At 42.0% G+C, this 6,000-nt stretch overlaps 1 long non-coding RNA gene across 1 annotated transcript; it reads right to left on the bottom strand.

Annotated features, from left to right (window-relative positions):
- Positions 1 to 500: 500 nt before the first annotated feature.
- On the bottom strand, positions 501 to 3,785 carry LOC141048062 (uncharacterized). Its single transcript, XR_012219956.1, has 2 exons — positions 3,181 to 3,785; positions 501 to 868 (listed from the first exon to the last, which is right to left on the bottom strand). It is a non-coding gene; the product is annotated as an uncharacterized lncRNA (long non-coding RNA).
- Between the last annotated feature and the right edge of the window lie 2,215 nt (positions 3,786 to 6,000).

The following is a 6,000-nucleotide window of genomic DNA, read 5'->3' as shown; positions in this document are numbered from 1 at the left end:
CTAGGGTCAGGACAGGCAGGCAGACAAATGGAGCAGGAAACAGCAAAAGACACAGAGCTAGGAGTGTAATAAGCACAGGAATTGTCAATGTATAATCAGTCCAGGACTTACAGCAATGAAATTGGGAATGGCATAAATATATACTATCAGCAGAATAATGGTCCTGGCAGCGGCACATGTAACCGATAAAGAAATAACTAACTGCATGCAGCAGTGATGAACAGGCAAATCGGATACTTGTTTGTAGAGAAGATGCATACTGTTGCAGCAGTGTTGTAGCATCAACAGCACCAGTATTGACAGAGATTTTGTTAAACTTACAGCAGATGAATGGTTAACTGCGGGTCTGAGCGAGGAAGTAAATGCAGATAGATGATCAATAAGCAGGAGTTCACTGAAGGGATGATTAGCCAATTTAGAGAAATAAATGATGAAGGAAACTCCAGAAGCTTTCTGAATACTCTGGCAGTACATAGCTGCCTAAATCAACCTTAAATTGGTTTATGTGATTATATTATTATTATTTATTATTATAGCGCCATTTATTCCATTTCGCTTTACATGTGAGGAGGGGTTATACATAATACATACAAGTACAGTAATCTTAAACAATACAAGTCACGACTGGTACAGGATGAGAGAGGACCCTGCCCGCGAGGGCTCACAATCTACAATGGGATGGGTGAGGATACAGTAGGCGAGGGTAGAGCTGGTCGTGCAGCGGTTTGGTGGATCGGTGGTTACTGCAAGTTGTAGGCTTGTCGGAAGAGGTAGGTCTTCAAGTTCTTTATGAAGGTTTCCATGGTAGGCAAGAGTCTGATATGTTGTTGTAGAGAGTTTCAGAGTAGGGGGGATGCGCGGGAGAAATCTTGTATGCGATTGTGGGAAGAGGAGATAAGAGGGGAATACAGAAGATTTTGTGAGGATCGGAGGTTTCGTGCAGGTAAGTACCGGGTGACTAGGTCACAGATGTACAGAGGACTCAGGTTGTTGATGGCTTTGTATGTCATGGTTAGGGTTTTGAACTGAAGTCTTTGGGTAATGGGGAGCCAGTGCAGGGATTGACAGAGGGGAGAGGCCAGGGAATAGCGGGGGGACAGGTGGATTAGTCGGGCAGCAGAGTTAAGAATAGATTGGAGGGGTGCGAGAGTGTTAGAGGGGAGGTAACAGAGCAGGAGGTTGCAGTAGTCAAGGCGGGAGATGATGAGGGCAGGGATTAGGGATATGGCAGATTCTTGGTTGAGGAATGTACGGATCCGTGAAATATTTTTGAGTTGAAGTTGGCAGGAAGTGGAAAGGGCTTGGATATGTGGTTTGAAAGAGAGTCAAGGATAACCCCAAGGCAGCGAGCTTGTGAGACTGGAGAGAGTGGGCAGCCATTTACTTTAATGGATAGGTCCATTGGGGGGGTCGCGTGAGATGGGCGAAAGATGATTAATTCTGTTTTGTCCATATTAAGTTTTAGAAATCTAGCGGAGAAGAAGGATGAAATAGCAGACAGACATTGAGGGATTCTGTTTAGTAGGGAGGTGATATCTGGTCCAGAGCTGTAGATCTATGTGTCATCAGCATAGAGATGATACTGAATGCCATGCGATTCTATGAGCTGTCCGAGGCCGAAACGGAGAAGAGCAGGGGAACTAGGACTGAACCTTGCGGGACTCTGAGGGATAGGGGGCGCGGTGAGGTGGTGGTGTGTGAATGGGAGACACTGAATGTCCAGTCTACTAGGTATGACTCAATCCAAGATAGGGCAAAGTCAGTGATAACAAGAGATGAGAGGGTCTGTAGTAATAGGGAATTGTCCACTGTGTCAAAGGCAGAGGACAGGTCCAGGAGGAGGAGGACAGAGTAGTGTCGCTTGGCCTTGGTGGCTAGTAGGTCATTGGTGACCTTAGTTAGGGCAGTTTCATTAGAGTGGTGTGGCCGGAAGCCGGATTGCAAGTGGTCAAGGAGTGAGCAAGAAGAGAGGTGGGAGGATAATTCTAGATGGACGTGTTCCAGTAGTTTTGAGGCATAGGGGAGAAGTGATATAGGGCGATAGCTAGATACAGAGGATGGGTCAAGAGAGGGGTTTTTGAGGATAGGTGTGATTGAGGCATGTTTAAAGCTTGAGGGGAAAACACCAGTTGTTAGTGATAGGTTGAAGAGATGGGTTAGGGTTGGGATGAAGACTGTGATGAGGTTTGGGATGAAGTGGGATGGATCGGGTCAAGTGCACAAGTAGTGAGATGTGATCTTGAGAGTAGAGTGGAGAGTCGATCTTTTGTAATGGTGGAGAAGTTGATTTTGGGGAGGAGGGCAGGGCAGGTAGGAGGAAGGGCACTGGGGGTTGTTGACCAAAACTGTCTCTGATGTTATCAATCTTCTCCTTGAAAAATGAGGCAAAGTCTTCAGCTGAGATGAGTGGAGAGGGAAGAGGTGCTGAGGGGTGGCAGAGAGAATTGAAGGTGTTGAATAACTGTTTAGAGTTGTGAGACAGGGAGCATATGCGAGATGAGAAGTAGGTTTGTTTTGCTGCAGCGAGTGTGGCCTTGAAAGTAGTGAGGGACTGTTTGAATGTGATGAAGTCCTCATTGGAGTGGGATTTTTTCCATCTCCGCTCAGCAGCTCTGGAACCCCGCCTCAGTTCTTTGGTCAGACTGGTGTGCCAGGGCTGTCTGTTGATTTTGCGAGCTTTGGTATGTTTGAGTGGGGCAACTGATTCCAAAGCTACAGCTATTGTGGTGTTATATAGAGCGGCAGCGGCATCCGCATTGTGTAGGGAACTTATGTCTGTAAGAGGGTGGAGGGATTCAGACAGTGAGTGTAGATCGAGGTGTTGAAGATTTCTGCGAAGGTGTGCGAGTTTTTGAGGTGGGGATTGTGGACCTGAGGAGGAGAGGGAAGAGAATGTAAGTAGGTTGTGGTGAGAGAGAGGAAGAAGTGAGTTAGAGAGGCTAGATAGGGAGCACAGGCGAGTGAAGATGAGGTCTAGTGTGTGGCCATCTTTGTGAGTGGCTGCAGAAGACCATTGAGTGAGGCCGAAGGAGGAAGTGAGAGCTAGAAGTTTAGTGGCAGCTGAGAGGGAAGTGTCAATGGTGATGATGAAGTCGCCCAAGATGATAGTGGGGATATCAGTGGAAAGGAAATGAAGTAGCCAGGTGGTGAAGTGGTCAAAGAAGTATCAAAGGAGCTTACCAGATTACTTTAGAGACCCAGCGTTGAGGGCTGTAATCGAGCTATTGGCACTGATGTCAGGACAGGTGAGTAATATCCACTATAAATAAATAATTAAAATGTGCGCTTAATAATGAACCCCTTTAGCTTGTAGTGACCTAAAAAATACACACAAATGAATTGGATTGCTCCAAGTTAGGTAGTTATTACCTTAAGGTGTAATCTGAGCGAATGTCTGGACTCCAGAGGACAAGTAAAGAGCGCTGCGTGTCTTGATGTGAAGTCAGATTGAATGATGTTTGCAAGATAAACGTGGGTTAATACATCGGCTCTTCAGGAGTGCTGTCCCGGCCTGTGACAGACAACTCCACGCTCCCCTCTTCCAGCGGCGCGTCGGCGTGCAGTGTGCACGATGTGAAGCTGTGGCTTGAGATGAGCCAACAGGACCTTTGTGATGTCACCGGTCATGTGATAGAATACAGGGAGCACAGTGGACCAATTCCTCTCCAACTAGTTTAGGAAAAAACACGGTTTCCTTCATCAGTAATATCCACTATTACCATTCTATAGTTATGATAAATCAGAAAGTTTTCTTGGATCTTCAGCCAGAATGCTCAGCCTCTCTTGTCAACTTAGCAGACATCTGTCCAACCACTTGGCAGTTGTCAAATATAAGTAAATTACAGTGACATGACCCTCTAATATTACAGGACAAAAACTCACCTTAAAACACGCAGAGAATACTTACAAACACCTCCAAGATGTTAAATCACAGGCTACTGATGATTGTTGTCTAAACCTGATCTATATGTGATATTAGAGCAAAAGGATATCTTCTTTCTAACTTGATTTGGTCAAGGATTACACGGCTACCTATTTATTTGCATGGTAGCAGTGTAATATTTCATTTTTCTTGAGTAGCATTTTTGTTGAAAAAGGTTTGTCTAATTTGGATAACCCTTTTATGGTACGATTTAGTCATATCCTTTCATATTCCATATCTATAGAGTAGGATATATAGCATGCATAAAATTACATGCATAAAATGATCCACACAATTACTTTATCCATGCTATGGACATTTGCTTATTTCGAAAAAATAACCAGCAGAGACGACTGCATAAACTCTTCACACCACTGATGTGATAACTTTCCTGAACAGAATTTATATGCATTATTGTGATGTGTGTCTTGCCGCTCTACTGCCTGAGGGGGCAACTGAAATGTCACTCTTCTCCTGTCTTATACATAAACATTAGTCTATAGGTGTTATGTACTCAGGTATGTATGTTGACAGTACTAGTGTATATCACCTATTAATTTGATTCTTGATTTGATCAAAAGCATTTACATCCTAACTGATTACATATTTTGGACTTTTGATTTAGCACAGGAACAGCCATACCTTTTTTATAAGTATGGAGTGTATAAAGTGAAAATCCCATCCAAAAACAGGCCAGATTCACATAATGGCCTACTGTGAAGTAATAGAATGTTGTAAGTAGTCACCACACCTTAGCAGATGGAGTATCAAGGTACAACATTTAGCTGCCACCATATAGACGCTAAAGGCCTCCACACATTAGACCAGTGATGGCCAACCTTGTGAGCTCGGTGTTTCAAATTTTGTAAAAAAAAAAAAAAAAATGAGCATAACTCGGGTGGTTTGTCACTTCTAGAAAAATCCATAATCGGGGGATATTTGTAGCTCTAATAACAAAAAGTTATATTTTTAATATATGTACTGTATTTATTAATAATAATAGTAATAATATTTATTAATATAGCGTCAACATATCCCACAGCGCTTTACAGTTTAACAGTTCCAAAACACAAGTCATAAGTAACAACGTTAACAATACAATAATTAAAGCAAAATAAGACGACCCTGCTCATGAGAGCTTACAATTTACAATGAGGTGGGGGAGATATAGAGTACTTGTGTGTATTTACATTGATGGTCCAGCCATATTGAGGGAGTGATTTATTAATAAAGCAAAAACAAATCGAAGTGCTACTAACTTCATCTGTCATTCAGGTTCTTTTATTGATTTTAATATTATTTAAGGTCTCACAAAAGTATGAAAAGGGAAAAATTGTAAGTAAAGCCATCGCTAGATTTTTCAGGGTGCTAAAAGTGTAATCGGTTCCAAGCACTACAAATTTCCTGTTCATAGTGTCACTCCTATATCAATGCTTAGGTCACAGCATGTTTTTATAAGAACCTTACATATTTTGCCTCTTGATGTACTTGTCGGCACTGATTCTAACTTTATCAACTCTTCTCCCATTGTGAGACTGTAGAATGCAGGTACGCGGGATGCAGTGACGAGCAGGAGGCAGAGCAAGATTTACAGGATTTATTACAGGGGATACTCCATGCAGGGAGAGTAAGATGTATGAGGGGAGCAATACTGGCTATTGTGTCAGGGTAAGAACAATGGTTTATGAAACAGTATAAACCCAAAAAAGGCCTAGAAAAAATTGTACTTCCAATTTCAATATGTACCAAATGAAGGAAATTAAGGAAGTTATATACCATAAAATAGATAAGGTAATTTTATTTCAAAAAGTCATTAAAATACATGATTAAAAGAGTGGGAACATATAGCAAAAATACCACAGCAACAAAAATCCCAAGGATTAAGTATAATAGCTAGTGCTAGTGCAAGTTCACCAGAAAAAAAAGCTTCCTATGGAGGCTATTGAAGCATGCCAAAAGTAAAAAAAAAAATGTTTAAAAATATAAAAACAAAATAAACATAAGTTCAAATCACCCCCCTTTTGCCCCAATCAAAATAAAACAATAAAAAAACAAGCATATACATATTTGGTATCACC

The sequence above is a fragment of the Dendrobates tinctorius genome, unplaced genomic scaffold, assembly GCF_039654945.1.
Source record: "Dendrobates tinctorius isolate UK_male_01 unplaced genomic scaffold, ASM3965494v1 ptg000133l, whole genome shotgun sequence".
NCBI classification, from domain to species: Eukaryota; Metazoa; Chordata; class Amphibia; order Anura; family Dendrobatidae; genus Dendrobates; species Dendrobates tinctorius.
This window is presented reverse-complemented; position numbering and strand designations above follow the sequence as displayed.